We start from the raw sequence: 17,110 nt of genomic DNA on the forward strand, positions 1-17,110 counted from the left end.
GTTAAAGGTTGAGAAGGCAATGTCTATGTGAGTGAGGAAGTCACATGGAATAGGATGCTGTGGTCAGATAAAAAAAGGGTGGCGCAGTTAACAGTTATGGTTTTGAACAACGGAAACTCCAGCTTGGAATACCAACAATGTAAGAAAAAGATAAATTGTTACTTACCACAAAGATAACACATTCAGTTGCAGACAGGAAGAACTAAAAGACACTTACACATTAGCTTTTTGATACAGCCTTCATCAGAAAAAGAAAGAGAAACACACGCCATTCATTCACACAGGCAAGCTCACCTCATGCCCACATGACCACCAACTAGTGTAGCTCAGGAGCTCAGATTGGTCTTCCTTTTTCTGATGAAGGCTGTGGCCAAAAGCTAACATGTAACTGTATTTCAATTGTGCCTGTCTGCAACTTAATATATCATCTTAATGGTAAGTAGCAATCTATCTTTTTCTTACGTTGTTAGATTGTTAGTTACGGTTTTGAGGAAGAGATTGAGAATAAGGTGTTTGGAAGGATTGTTGTAGAGGGGTTGTGGCTGAACAGGGATGTTTTTGTGGTGACCAACAGCAGCTCCGTCTGAGGTCATGGGGAGTGGTTTATCTGTTCACTTGAGGATATACGGTAAGCTGTGGATAGTATGATGAGTTTGGAGGAAGGTTTCATTCAGGATGAAAGCATCAATGTGGTGTTGGGAGAGGGTGTGCATGAAGAGATGTTTGTTCACTGAAAAGGAGCAGATATTGTGGAAGAGGATATTATACTGCTGTACCATCATGATTTAGGGAGAGAAAGAAAGGGTGGTGGGAATGGGTGGCTAGGGTGGGTTTAAACTAGAATGTCCAGACAGGTGAAAAGAAAGTGGACCCAGTTGCAGGAATAGAGATGGCTTGTGTGTTGAGGTGAAAGACAGAGTGGGCAGCAAGGGAAATTTGGTGAAGGGTATGTGGTCTCTGGAAAGGGTTGGTGTTTTGAAGAACTGTGGTCATAAAACGATTGATGTCCTCAGCTGTGGTAGGTGGGCAGAGGGAGTTGTTAGGGTGGAGGTGGTTGTCGATAGGAACTGTCAGCTCAGGTTTGGAGGGTGGAGGTTGAGTCTTGCACTTGGAAGAATAGGTTGGATGGGTTAGGATTTAGGTTTTGCAAGAGGGTGGGGAAGTGATTTAGGACATTGCTTGAAGGAATGGCGGGATTTACAGTGGGTGCATATGGAAGGGTTTTTGCAGACAATAGTTAGGTGGTCATTTATCATTAGGCATCTTTTGCAGCAGTAGACATGAGAATGGGATTTGGGTGGTTCAATTGTGAGTCGCCATTTGTACATCAAGGCCCCAAGGTGGAGAAGGTGATCAGTTGTGGATGGGGATTCAGTGAAGATGTGGACTTTGAAGGTTGGCCCAGAATCATCAAAGATACAGAGTGCTTTCAGAACATAGGCACAGTATTGTGGTTAGTAATGCAATGATTCTATGTGAAGAAAGATTTTGTGTGCTATTAGTGACATCTAATGAGCTGCCAATTAAGTGTTGTTACTACGGCAAAGTGACAGATGATGGTATGTGACATATTTGATTTCATTCAGTAACAGTCACTCTGAATGTCACTTTTGTTGAGTGCAGACTATTTTTGACTGTTGTTTGACTTCTGTGATGTCATTTACTAGCATACACATGAATGTAAGTACAAAACGTGAAATTTCAAATGTGTCATGCAGTTCTAAAAACATGAACAGATGAAAAGGCAGGAAGTATGAAACAGTTACTTAAATTTTGTTTTTCATGTACCATTGTTGAAAATTAATGACCAGAGTGAGACATTTGTTTCAGAATGCTAGTTACTGAAAGCATGCTTCCTATTAAAATGAAACACTGCACCTAGCCCTGCCCTATGGCACAAGTCATAAGGTATCTTGCTCTTTGCTACAAGGTAGACAAATTTTTGTCAGATGAAAGAAGAGCCATTACAGGAATCATAGCTTGTTTAGTGAAAGTTCCAATGACTGAAGATAATGACAGCTGGAGTTCAAGTTTGTGGCCACATTAGAATCACTTGCATTGTTGTAATTATTGTAGTATGACAGTGTAATAAATATTTATAACACAGTATACAATGTGCATAGTTTTTCTCTGTGCAAGAAGCTTGTACTTCATGTTCCACTTCCTTTTGAGTGCAAATGTATTGTTCCAGCTTTGTTCAGAAAACTGAAGGCAGATACAGATGTTCAGATTACACTAGCAGCTGACAGAAAATTGGTTGACCCTCTGCAGTTCAATAGAGGTACAACACAGTGACAAAGAAAGAAATAAGGAATAACCATTTCACTGCATAATACTGTAATGAGTACTGCAATGTAATACAACACATAATATGACAGCAATTGCAAGCCATATGAGATGTATCAAATTTTGTGGTTCAGTTCAGCAGAAAACTGTGAAGGCGGTAGGGTAATGGGGGAGGTTAGTAAATGGCTCACAAAAAAAGAATGAAATGATGTACCATTCTCATCCATTTAATTTCCTGTCCACAGGTACAGCACAGACATAAGTTAATAAGCAAAGAACCTTTTTTTATTAAATAGCTGTTAACTTAATAAACATTAGCTTATTGATAAGTGTGATGTTTGGATATGGCCTGCCACTTATGAAAAAGAAAGAAACTTTCTTTTTGTCACTCTACAATTGTCTTTAAATATTTTTTTTGCTAGCATCTCAATGTTCGGAGTGAGGATACTGGTCATCTGTTAAGAGGAACCTCAGCAAGGCTGCTCCTAAGATTCAATTTTGTTAATTTCACTGTTGAAACAACACTTTCACGCAAATATTTGGTCCTGAGTATACTACATACTTGAGCAGCTATTAACAAGTGTGGAAATTATGCTTGGGGGAAGTTCTTGTAAAACATTTCAACATTTTTTGCCTTACATGAGGACATAACTGCACTGATAGTCAATGAGCTCCATCTGAATTTCAGGAGGTACACTTTCAGTGTCGACAGCAAAAGGAATTGCAAAAATTCTAAAATCAAGTTCAAATTGATTTAAGTCATTCAATCAACTGTCAAAGTTTTGTAATTAAACCTGTAGCACCATAATGAATTCATCAAAGTGTTAATTCAGTGTCTTCTAATCAATATTTATTTCACTTATAATTAGTGCAACATTTAAAAAGTGCACAAATGACCTTTCTAAAAGTTGCTTTATCCACAATGGCAATTTTGTTTTGAAACCCAAAAGCCAGTATCAAAAACAGTGGTAATCAGTGAATGTCTACCCTACAAAGGTTTACTCAAGACATTTGAGAGGTCAGTTAGCTATGCAAAATCTAATATCCACTGGAGGTCATTAGACTGTTTTACTGGAATTCCTTTCATGCCCATGAATAATGCTATGTCTTTACACAATTTGAAAAAATGTTCTTAAACATATTTCACTGCTGATGTCCCAAATGGTGCAATCTCAGTTTATTAACTGTTTCTACAACATCCATGATGCCACTTATTTAGGTACACTTAGCCAGCAGATTAACACAAGGTAAGACACACTGTATCACTTATATTTCCTGCTGAATAGGAACTTCTTTCACCTTGTCCCTTATCAAAGCACGAACACCAGACTTTTGACCAATCATTGCACGAGCTCCATCTGTTGCAATCAATGGAAGTTTTTCCAAACAAAGATCACATTTGTCAATAATGCTTCCTTAGCAAGAACATGTGTCATTGGCCATAGTTGTATTGTGCACTGAAACTGAATCATGTTGAACTCAGCGTCAACACCTCTCACAGATACTGAAGATGAGCAACATCTCTTACATCCACACTTTGATCCAAAGCCAAGGAGAAAAAAAATCTTTAGTCATATTTTTTAGTTGCATTTCCACATCATTTGCAATTTCCTTGATAGGCCTGCAAACAATTCTCCATGAAAGAGGAGCTGTGTCAAAAGCTGCAAGAGTTGCTTGACAAGAGATTGTTGTGGCAGCAACAAAACACTCATTAACAAATTCTCCATCACTGAAGAGACATGTTGCTTTGGCTATTTAAACAGCTATGTAACAGTTCATTCTCAATGCACCATCAATGTGGATGACACAGTTCTCTTTTGTAAGTCACAAGGAAGAGGTGAAATCAAGGGGAAAAGTACTAAATCTTTTATTATTAATAGTAAAATTTTCAAGAAATGACATACATTTACATGAACTTTATTCTTTCTCCCTTTCCTGTTTTAGATCAAGAAGTTCAGCCTTCCAGTCATCACTATCCAATGTGATCATGAATTTCTCACAAAGAAGTTGAAAATTTCACTTTGCAGTGTCCTTCTTCCACATCTATAAAATAGCATCACAAAACAGACACTGAGGGTCAGCCGGTGTTTCAATACAAAAGTAATCTTCTTCTCACTGTGAATTAAAGCTTAGGAATATGAACAAGTTTCATTCTGAGACTCCTCCTTAGTCATTTCCCTCTCACAATTTTTTTAAATTCATTGGTTCATGCCCTTGCAGTTGTCTCAACAGTGGAAAGACAATACAACAGTGTGTTTGAGCTGACTTTTGTCACACTCATAATGATACAAATTTAAAGACAACAGAACACCCAGCCCCAGAACAGAGAAATCTCCAACCCAGACAGCAATTGAACCCAGGCCCCTTAGGTTAGGAATCTGATGCACTGGCCCTGCAGCTACCGAGGTAGACCTCTCACTGATTTTGTCCTACTATGAATGCCAGAGAGACTCTTAACATCAACAAAACTAACGACACAAAGTAAACAGGTCCACTTTGCATGCACGACAATAAATGGGCGATAGTAGCAGACAAGTGGAAGGGGAACTGCTGTCTAACAGAACCCACAGGCAAGCAGTGTGGGCACTCTGGGGTGCCTGCAATAGAGCTTTTGCCAACCCCGACCATAGAGGAAGCCATTTTACCTTCTGCTGTGGACATGGTATCAGTATGAGAGGTGAGTCAAGTGCCAAGTATGCCTTTGTCAGACAACCCAATTAGTTGTTGAATACTTGTTATGGTTGATGACATTAATAATTAATTATTTGAAAACACTCAATTTTAATGGTGATTTCACTATTCTGTTGGATGAAACTGCAGACAACCACAATGATGCTAATCCAATTTGTTATGTGTAGTTTACACATTATGACAAATTTCATGAAAATATTCTTTTCTGTTGGAAAATAACTCTTGGAACAAAAGCAACAGACCTCTTTGAAACTCTACACTCTTTTATGGAAGGAAACAATATTAATTGGGAAAATTTTCTAGGCTTGTGTTTAGATGATGGTCAGATATGGCTAGCTGTTAGGCTGGATAGCAATCTCTGATCCTTACAAAGGCTCATTATGCTATTTGGACACACTGTTCTATTCACTGAGAAGCACTGACATTAAAAAGTATGAGCCCTGTCCTTCAGTTAGTGATTGGAGTGGTAAACTTCATTAAAAATTGGCTACTTACGTTGAGATGTTTTCAAAAAATGTGCATTAATATAGTAACTAAGCATAGGTAAATAATATATTACACTAACACCCACTGGCTCTCGAGTGGGAATGTTTTGAAATGGGTGTATTAGCTCAGGAATGAACTTTACTCTTATCATGTTCTAGAGAAACCTTTGAGCTATGAAAAGCTCATAGACAGTGACTTTGTTTTGAGGCTGGTATATCTTTGTGACACCTTTGAAAAACTCAGTTCACTGGATGCATCTCTTCAAAGTTATAAGACCAACATTCTACAACCATCAGACAAAAATTCAGCCTTTACAAAGAAACTACAATTGTGGGGGAAAAGTAGGATGATAAAGATATACATTACATATTCCCTGCCCTTCACACAGTTCAAGAGGATAAAGACTTTCAGCTGAGTAAAGAACTGAAATCTGTGTTTGTGAATTTAACTGAACTCAGTGATTATTTTCTGAAGTACTTTCTAGAAGAAGTTGATCAACACAACTGAATCAAAGATCATTTCTGTACAGAACTTCCATCACCAGTTACCACTGAAGAACAAGAGCACTTTATTGATTCTTTTTCAGACTCCACACTGAAACAGGAGTTCATTCCTAATCACTGCTTGATTTTTGGAGTTTGATTAAGCAGGTAACAAGCTCCTACATGTTTTGGTACCATTTGCAACATTCTACTTATGTAAGGTAGGTTTTTCAGCATTGTCAGTAAACACAAAATATAGGTCCTGAATGAATATGCAGAGAGACAGAGATGTGAGTTGCAACTTCCAATTTTGTCCCAAGATTTGTAGAACTGATGATGATGATGCAAGCTCATACTACTCACTGATTTCATTGTAAGAATATAACATAACACAACTAAAAATTGAGTAAAATGTGTTATGTTGGCAGTTAACAAAGAAATAACTTCTCTTACCGGTACTCAGCTTTTCTTTCTACTTAAAAAAAATTAATTTATTTACTCCATACTTTGAGTTGGATATCATATACAGAAGCAGCTGTGGGCATTCAGGCCAAGGAAGCCGTGGACCCAACAAGTTTGAAAGTCACTGTTAGTGATAGAATTCAGGATGAGACTGCCTGAATGATAATGTGAAACAGTATGTGTTAAGATTATGTTTTTTTCCCAAAACTAGGGCAAAGTGACCTGAATACTTTTAAAAGAATTACTTTTAAGTGGAGCACAATGGAAATTGATAGGTTGTCAGGTGTAGGCTCACTCAAAAGTACACCTGAGTGTCTGTGCTGCTGCTGTTCTGTTGCCTGAATAATCTGCTGTTAATTTATTATTACTATACTGCACAAGTTAGAGCCATCATATATGGGTGATCTAAGAGAAAATGTTTGACACCCCCTTCATCATATATGCCACCACATGTGACTCTTGATTTACAGCCTAAAAGCTGCCATGTCTTCTGTGAAAAATTAGCTGCACATCATCAAAACAGAGGGATATTTTCTACATAACACATGCCTTTGAAGGCAACAATTAAAATAAAAAAAAAACTGTTGCAACTGAATTGCATTTCTGACCCTGTATACAGAAAACATACAGACTGACTTGTCAACTATGGTGACAACCAACAAAAGTTTCCCTTTTACAAGTTGTGCTATGTGTGTACAGTGTGTCATGCGAGGAATGGCCAGCATTCAGAGATATGATATGAAAAGTCTGTCTTCCCCATGAATCAAGCCAATGTTATCCAAATTGCTGGCATTTTGGCTATGAACCACAAATGGAATTTACGTTTGAAGAAATTTTGCTATAATGATTGATATATTAATGCAATTACTACAGTGAAAATGATTATTTTTGAATAATTTTGCATATACTATTCAATGATATGCTGTATGCTGAAACTGAAAAAAAAAAGAAAAATGTACCTGGATTAGATTTAGACCTATATAATCAGCTTGATAGCTGAGAACCTTAGCTGCTGTGCTATGCTCCCTTGGTGAAAACATGACTGACATTACAGGCATAGGGGGTACACACAAAATTTAAGTGCAGATTTTTTTTTTTTTTTTTTTTTTTTTTTTTTTTGGGGGGGGGGGGGGGGGGGGGGGAACTGGGAGCTATTGCATGAAAATCTGAAAGCCAGGTGTTCAGGACAGGTTCCTCTACAACATCTGAGACTCATAAAAATGCCTGATAAACATGTCTGATGGTTCTCTTAAAATGAGGCTGGAAAATATCCAACAAACAATCAAGAAAATGAGATGCAAATTTTGGTTGGAAATGAAGAGGTTGGCACAGGAAAGGCAGTTGTGATGCACTATCTTACACATTGTAGAAAATATAAATTATTAATTTCTGGTGTGTTATATTTGTCATTTCCTCATTTGAAATGCAATAATATTTGAGAAATTGTTTGAAACAGTAAAACTAAATTTAAACTGAATTATATTTACTGTTCAAAATAACAATTTAAAAATTAGATCTGAGCCTGTGAATTTAAAAGTAATGAAGACAAAAAAAAACTTCCCCCAGGGGGCTCACAGGTCTTTTGTAAGTTAGTACATGGTACACATGACGCTCCGAGCTGTTGGGGCCCATTCTTTCTCCTGTCCTTGAGCCCGTTACGATCTGTCATCCCTCCATAGTTAACAGCTGATCAGTCTGACCAACATCCCCTGCGAGTTCTTTGAACAGATGGTTGTTTGTCAGCTCAGCTGAGTTTCAGAATCCCCTTACCAGTGTGGCTTTCAGGATGGACGGTCTCCAACTGATCATCTACTTTGAGTGGAAATCGCAGTTTGGCAGGCCTATTCTCAGTGCCACCATCTTGTGACAGTTTTGTTTGAATGCTGTAAGTGTAAGGCCTGCAATGTGATTTAGTGCCATTACATCTCTCTTAAGTGGCGTCTCCAGGGCATCCCTCTGGTTGTCTGACAGTTTCTGTCCCACCAGTCATTTGAAGTTCAGGTTGGTAATTTGTCAGCTCTCTGCAGACCCAAGAGAATGGTGCTCCACAGTGTCCCGTATAAAGTGTCGTTTTTCTATTACTATTAATGAACTCATGGCCTCCGTTGGACCATTAGTCACCGCCACTCTGTTTGTGGATGATCTCTGTATCGGGACTAGTTCCACAGTTTTCAGTTCTCCCCCCCCCCCCCCCCCCTAAATCATTGGTGATGCATTTCTGTCACCGTACCTGTACTACATTTCATCTTGATCTGGAGGTCTACCTTATCGCTCCACAACTGGTCACTCACTTCCATTTTGTGGGTTTTGCCCCATATCCGCCTTCTGAAGATTGGCTGTTTTCGTAAGCTCATTGTCTTTCGCTTCTTTGCCCACATCTTTTGAGGTGCAGGAGTGTTTGACTCTTCTCTGCCTTTATTTGATCATAGTTCTGTCCTGTCTGGACTAGGGTTGTCAAGTTTATGGCTCAGCTGCTCCTCTTGAATCTTGTCCACCATCATCGTATGCCTATGACACGAGCCATGTCGACAGCATTCTGGCTGACATTTGAAACCCTCCTCCCCCTCCCCCTGCATCTTTTGGTTCAGTGGTCCCAGCTCCTGGTTTCTCATGCCATCGCCATCTGCTCTTTCCTTACTCATCCCTCTGAACCCTCCCATCCTCTTCTTATGCTAGTTTTTTTTTTTTTTTTTTTTTTTTTTTTTTTTTTTTTTTTTTTTTTTTTTTTTTTTTGTCACTTGCCTGGTTCCTGTCTGTTTAAGTTTGCTGGTTGAGCTCCACCTTGATTTCCTTCTTCCCTCTTTGTCCTGTTCTAAATGTTCCCACACAAACACTCCTCCTCCCCTCTTTGGTTAGTTCCTTACCTCTTCCATCATCCGGAGCTCTCTTATCTGCCACATGCAGAATGTTTACCACAGAACTGATGCCTATCTGTCAGGCCCTCTGCTTTATTAAATTATCCCCTCTCACCTGAATTTTATTATGTACAGACTCAGTGAGTGGTCTTCAGGCTATTCCCTACTGATTTTCCTGCCAACCCTTAGTCTGTGCTATCCATGGGCTTCTTGCCAGTCTTGCTTGTGCTTATTCAATTGGTTTCCTTTGGGCTCCCATCTACATTGGTATCCTGGGTAATGAACTTGCCAATTTCCCGCCACTTTGAATTTAAGTGAAAGCAAGAAACTGGGATTGCCTGCCAATTCAAAGGAAAAATAAGAGATACTTCATTAGCATTATACAAACTATGTAGAGTTAACGACCGAAAATATCTGTTAGCAGCATGACAAGTAAGAGAATTACTTAACAATTAGTTGGGTATCATAAACAGATGCTACAAATGTAGTATTCTAGTAAATATGCAACTGCAAACCTATCTTATGCATACATAAATTTATGTATGTATTTTCCACATTTATGTTTAAACCACTGGATCCAATTTCACCAAATATGGGACGTATGCTATGTAGGAATAAGTATTGTTGGGATAAGAATCACCTAGCTTCCATAGAGGTGTGGTTGAGGAAATCAAGGGTTGGTAACCACTGACACCTAGGCTACACTGCACAACAGCCATGTTGTGCATGCAGTATTGGAATTTGTTCCAGGGGCTACTACACAAGCAGATGGGTATGACTTGATCAGAGACAGAGGAAGAGCAGATGGGCAGAAAAAGGGGGAGGAGGTGATGGGCAGATAGAGGGGGAGAATGGACAGAGGGAGGTGAGGAGGAGAAGGTTGATGGAGAGGTAAGATTAGGAGAGATGGAGAGACAGGTGGGGGAAGTGGAGACTGACAGGGGAAGTAGAGATGGGCAGACAGAGGAGAGAAGGAGACTTACAAAGAGAGGCGGAAGGAGCAAATTGACAGAGAAGGGGGAGGAGATGTGATGTGTTCATGATGGAAGCTGCACATATGAAGTTTTGTGTGTGTGTGTGTGTTATATATTTTAACCAGTAAATGTGGTTTCTCTTGGGGATTTGTGAGGATGTGAGTTTAGTGGGGCATAAACTTATACTACTTCCAATGAGTATCATTTATTTATTTTTAATACTAATCTTGCCAATCCCTCTGAGATTACTTCAGTATTAACAATTCAATAATTAATTTTCTTGTCAATGATAAGACCTACTTCTGAGTACCAGCTTTTGTCCGTGTCTCTGTAGCAAAAGATGTATCTACATCTATACTCTGCAAACCACTGTGAAGTGTATGGCAGAGTGTACACCTCATTATACCAGTTATTATGGTTTCCTCCCATTCCATACACAAATCGAGCATGGAAAGAATGATTCTCTGGATGCCAATGTGTGTCCTGTACTTATTCTAATCTTATTCTCACAATCCCTACGTGAGCAGTACACGTGGGGTTGTAGTATATTCCTAGAGTTGTCATTTAAATCTAAAAATTTGTTAGTAGACTTTCTCAGGATAGTTTATGTCTCTCTTCAAGAGTCTGCCAGTTAAGTTTCATTATTATCTCAGTGACACTCTCCCATGGATAACACTAACTTGTGACCATTTGTCTTGCCCTTTGCTTTATGTGTTCAATATCCCCCGTTAGTCTTGTTTGGTTTGGGTTTTCACACAGTTAAGCAATATTCTAGAACTGGTTGCATGAGTGATTTGTAAGGATTCTCCTTTGTAGACTGATCGCAGACACCCGGTACTCTACCAATAATACAAAGTCTATCACCTGCTTTCCCCACAACTGAGCCTATGTGATCATTCCATTTTGTATCCAAACAAAGTGTTGCACCAGGTATTTGTATGAATTGGCCAATTCCAACAGTGACTTTTCGATATTATAGTCATAGAAGACAATGCTTTTGTATTTTGTGAAGTGGACAATTTTACATTTATGAATACTTAAAACATGTTGCCAAACTTTGCACCACTTAGAAATCTTAAGATCCATCTGAATACCTCTGCAGCTTCTTTCAGGTAGTATTTCATTATAGATAACTGCATCATCTGCAAAAGTCCGAGGTTACTGTCAATATTACCTGAAAGGTCATTAATATACTACATAAACGGCAACAGTCCCAAGACAGTTCCCTGGGGCACACTCAAAGTTATTTCTACATCTAACAATGACTCTCTCCCTAAGATAACATGCTGTATCCTCCCTACCACAAATTCCTCAGTTCAGCCACAAATTTCAGTTGATGCCCCATATGATCATATTTTGACAATAAGCATCAGTGTAGTATTGAGTCAAATGCTTTTTGGAAATCAAGAAATACTGTATCTACCCACCTGCCTTGATCCAAAGGTTCAGTAAGTCAAGTGAGAAAAGTGCAAGTTGGGTTTCACATTATCAATGTTTTCGGAAGCCATGCTGGTTGGCATGGAGAGGGTCATTGTTTTAGATAACCTCATTATGTTTGAGTTCAAAATATGTTATGAGATTCTACAACAAATCAATGTCAGGGATACAGGATGGTAGTTTTGTGAATCACTTCTACTACCCTTCTCATAGATGGGTGACCCGTGCTTTAATTCAAGAACTGGGATTGTTTTTTGGTAGAGGGATCTATGATAGATTATAATGAGAAGAGGGGGCTAACTCAGCTGCAAATTCAGTTTAGAATTTGGTTGGGATTCTCTGGTGCCTTGGAGCTTTGTTCAATTTTAACGATTTTAGCTGTTTCTGAAAACCTTTGACACTAATACTCGTTTCATTCATCTTTTCAGTGGTACAAGAATTAAATCTGGGCAATTATCCTGTTTCCCTTTCTAGAGGAACATTTAAAAACAGAGTTGAGCATTTCAGCTTTTGCTTTGCTACCCTCAGTTTCAGTTCCTGTCTCATTCTCTTTGGGCTGGACGTAAAATTAGGGGCCACTAATGGCCTGTACATATGACCAGAATTTCTTTGGGTTTCGAGAAAGACCATTTGACAATATTCTGCTACAGGAGTCATTGCAGGTTTCATGCATTGCCCTCTTGGCAGCCAGATGCATTTCATTCAGCGTCTCTCCATCTATAGCCCTATGCTTTGTTTTACACGTATTATGCACGTATTGGCAGCCAGATGCATTTCATTCAGCGTCTCTCCATCTATAGCCCTATGCTTTGTTTTACACGTATTATGCAGTAATCCCTATGCTTTGTTTTACACGTATTATGCAGTAACATCTGTTTCTTTAGAAGTTTCTTTGCAGTGACTGAATACTATGGAGGTCCCTCCCATTATAAACTATTCTACTGGGCATATATCTATCCAGTGCATGCTCGATTATTCTTTTAAACTTGAGCCACAGTTCCTCTACATACTCCTGCCCTATGCTGAAAGTTTCAAGTTTCCCATTGAGATATGACACTATTAATTTTTTTTATTTTATTTGCTGAAGACATATATCTTTCTGCTTCTTTCAGTTGTCCTTCATATTTTGGTAATAACTGGATCTACAATTGCATCATTGTCACTGGTACCAGTTTTGATATGGACATTTTCAAAGAGGTCATGTATACTTGTTGCTAGTAGATCAAGGTTATACACTGAGGCTTATCTCACTAGGGGTAAGATAGATACAGCCTACAGGAAAATTAAAGAGACCTTTGGAGAAAAGAGAACCACTTACATGAACATCAAGAGCTCAGAAGAAAACCCAGTTCTAAGCAAAGAAGGGACAGCAGAAAGGTGGAAGGAGTACATAGGTCTATACAAGGGCGATGTACTTGAGGACAATATTATGGAAATGGAAGAGGATGTAGATGAATATGAAATGGGAGATACGATACTGCGTGAAGAGTTTGACAGAGCACTGAAAGACCTCAGTCGAAACAAGGCCCCCGGAGTAGACAACATTCCATTGGAACTATTGACGGCCTTGGGAGACTCAGTCCTGACAAAACCCTACCATCTGGTGAGCAAGATGTATGAAACGGGGGAAATACCCTCAGACTTCAAGAAGAATATAATAATTCCAATCCCAAAGAAAGCAGGTGTTAACAGATGTGAAAATTACCAAACTATCAGTTTAATAAGTCACAGCTGCAAAATACTAACACGAATTCTTTACAGAAGAATGGAAAAACTAGTTGAAGCCGACCTCGGGGAAGATCAGTTTGGATTCCATAGAAATGTTGGAACACATGAGGCAATACTGACCCTACGACTCACTTAGAAGCTAGATTAAGGAAGGGCAAAGCTACATTTCTACCATTTGTAGACTTAGAGAAAGCTTTTGACAATGTTGACTGGAATACTCTCTTTCAAATTCTAAAGGTGGCAGGGGGAAAATAAACGGCTATTTACAATTTGTACAGAAACCAGATGGCAGTTATAAGAATCGAGGGGTATGAAGGGGAAGCAGTGGTTGGGAAGGGAGTGAGAGAGGGTTGTAGCCTATTCCCGATGTTATTCAATCTGTATATTGAGCAAGCAGTGAAGGAAACAAAAGAAAAATTTGGTGTAGGTATTAAAATCCATGGAGAAGAAATAAAAACTTGAGGTTTTCCGATGACATTGTAATTCTGTCAGAGACAGCAAAGAACTTGGAAGAGCAGTTGAATGGAATGGACAGTGTCTTGAAAGGAGGATATAAGATGAACATCAACTAAAGCAAAATGAGGATAATGGAATGTAGTCGAATTAAGTCGGGTGATGTTGAGGGAATTAGATTAGGAAATGAGACACTTAAAGTAGTACAGGAGTTTTGCTATTTGGGGAGCAAAATAACTGATGATGGTCGAAGTAGAGAGGATATAAAATGTAGACTGGCAATGGCAAGGAAAGCGTTTCTGAAGAAGAGAAATTTGTTAACATTGAGTATAAATTTAAGTGTCAGGAAGTCACTTCTGAAAGTATTTCTATGGAGTGTAGCCATGTATGGAAGTGAAACATGGACGATAAATAGTTTGGAAAAGAAGAGAATAGAAGCTTTTGAAATGTGGTGCTACAGAAGAATGCTGAAGGTTAGATGGGTAGATCACTTAACGAATGAGGTATTGAATAGAATTGGGGTGAAGAGGAGTTTGTGGCACAACTTGACTAGAAGAAGGTATCGGTTGGTAGGACATGTTCTGAGGCGTCAAGGGATCACCAATTTAGTATTGGAGGGCAGCACAGAGGGTCAAAATCGTAGAGGGAGACCAAGAGATGAATGCACTAAGCAGATTCAGAAGTATGTAGGTTGCGGTAGGTACTAGGAGATGAAAAGGCTTGCACAGGATAGATTAGCATGGAGAGCTGCATCAAACCAGTCTCAGGACTGAAGACAACAACAACAACAATAATACACTGAGTACTCCTGCTGTCCTTACCTGCCGCTTGCTGCCATTTCCCTGAGAGTTACCATAATTCGCCATACGTTTGAACTACTGGCAATTGGTAGACACCTACCCTTCTGCATTTGCCTCCTCTTGACATTGGACAAAACAGCTTTTCCCTGAACAGCTGTACTGAGTCCCACTGGTTGAGTTTCAGTTTCAGTGAAAGAAAGGAGCTCAAACTTGTTGGTTAGGGGGACTGGTACAACACCCTGAGTCCTCTCTGGTCCTGTTAACACTGTACAGGATGCCAAGCTCTGCCACTGAAACACCACTTGCAGTCAAGTGGATGCATAATGATAGATCCTGTATTTTCAGTAGAAGGTACCACAACAGCAGACGGTACTTGAGTAACCTGTGGTACACAATTACTAGCAGCAGCTGCCAATCAGATGACAATAGTCTGTGTGATTTCCAGCTGTTTATGATGTCAACAAACTCATTCCATATTCATGAGCAGCATTCACAGTGGACCTGCATTTTAGCTGGTGTGATGTATTACAGGGCTGTGAACAAATAATTTTTAATTAAGACCACTGGTTAGCTTTTAATCTGTTGAGCTAAAAAGTTGCCGATTCCCTGTAAGAATTGAAGCAAATACACAAAACAAGATTTCTCTTAAGGCAACACAAAAATATGTGGTAAAAATTACTAGTTTCCTAAAACTTTTTTATGTTAATTATAGTTGTTAGTAAACTTGAAAGCAGAGTTAATTTATGATAAATGTTGATAATCTATGTAGCTACTTCTCTTTCAGGGAAAACTAGGTGTAACTCAATATGTTAGAAAATCCGCTACACTAAATCACAAACATCAATTCACTACAAATTAGATAATGCACAGGACAGTGGTACGTCCCGAAAATTCTCAAAAATGCATGTTGATTTGTGTTGATATACAATGAAATTCACGGGTGATCTATTCTTTGTCAGTAACTGTGAACCACAAAAGCTGATTTGCTATGAAATGAGTTACATATCCGAAACACTCCTACCGGTAACTCACAAAAATAATAGTTTTGAAGGCGTCCAAAAGTTCTCAAAAATAGTCTGTATCTCACTTAATTATTAAATGAAATTAGAGAATGATTGTTATGAATGAGTATAGACCTACTATTCTCAAAAATTTTAAAACAGCACCAACTTTTAAGCCTGCAGTTGACAGTAACAGCTAAGCCTACAGTTGACAGTAACAGAACCAGTTTATAAAAGCACTCACAAATATTCAAAATTTTACAGTACATCACAATACAAACAAACACTCAAGAAGGATTATGCAGTGACACGAACAGTATAGTGGCTACCCACCACACCTATCACCTTCATTTTACTGCTGAAAAAAAATTATTTTCATCAAGAATGAGGATCTGCTTGTGCATGTCTGGCCCACATGCTGAAAATATCACAAATTTCATTCTTTGTAGCAGCCAGCATTCTCACTTGCTAAAACAGCAATACTACAAGTGATTCATTTCTGTTACTCCTGATAATAGCTACTTTCTCACGAGTACATGGCTTTCACATCTTTGATATGCTATCTTTATATAGTGTTAGGAACTTACTTTCTGGATAACTCAAGCAATAATAACTGTTTTATTGTTCCTCAGAGTCGAAAAGCACTCCAAATAAAAGTGCATCTGAAACCATCACAAATTACTGATATAAATGAATGTCCTACACTAAATTTCAGCTTTTAGCTTCCGCAGTCTAATTTAATGTTTTTGACTGCTAAAAAATTTCCAGCTGTGGATATTTTGCATTGCTGTGAACAAACAGTAAATGTTACAGTATTGCTCACTTATCACAATAAAAATTTTAGACCATGAGTATTAAAAAAACTTTATTTCAAGATAAGCACAAGGCACCAACAGAACCCAAATGAGTGTGTTTTTCATTTTTCCAGGTACCTGTTTAAACTTGATAATTTCTTGGTATTTTAGTTTCTCTCTCTTATCACCACTGGATCCAAAACTGGAAATCACTTGCATTTGATTGATCAAAGAGCAATGCAAATCAGTGTGAATTTTGCAATAAGTTTTGGTGTCCCCAGTTTTTGGTTATAACCAACACTACTTCATTTGAGAAAAGGAGGGTTAAATGAAAATTACATTTTCCAAAAAAGAACAAAGAATTAAAGAGTGTACTATTACTTCAAAGCATCAAGACTTTAAAGAATATCTTATGTCTCTTAACTGAGTCATCTCAGGATGGTTCAGAAAGTAAGATTACAAGTCATATGTAAGAGGAAGTTTATTCATGATAGCAAGAGATGCAATAAGTTACAAGAGCACTAGTACTTATTACTTTTCCAATCACTACAATTGTTTAACATTTATTCCATTGTTAAATTAATCTGTGAAAATGGGCATAAAAGACATCGCGTTCCACGTTTAGGAGACACTTAAATTAACTTTGTGACTGACAGCTGGG

Source organism: Schistocerca gregaria, chromosome 6 (genome assembly GCF_023897955.1).
Source record: "Schistocerca gregaria isolate iqSchGreg1 chromosome 6, iqSchGreg1.2, whole genome shotgun sequence".
Taxonomy (NCBI): domain Eukaryota; kingdom Metazoa; phylum Arthropoda; class Insecta; order Orthoptera; family Acrididae; genus Schistocerca; species Schistocerca gregaria.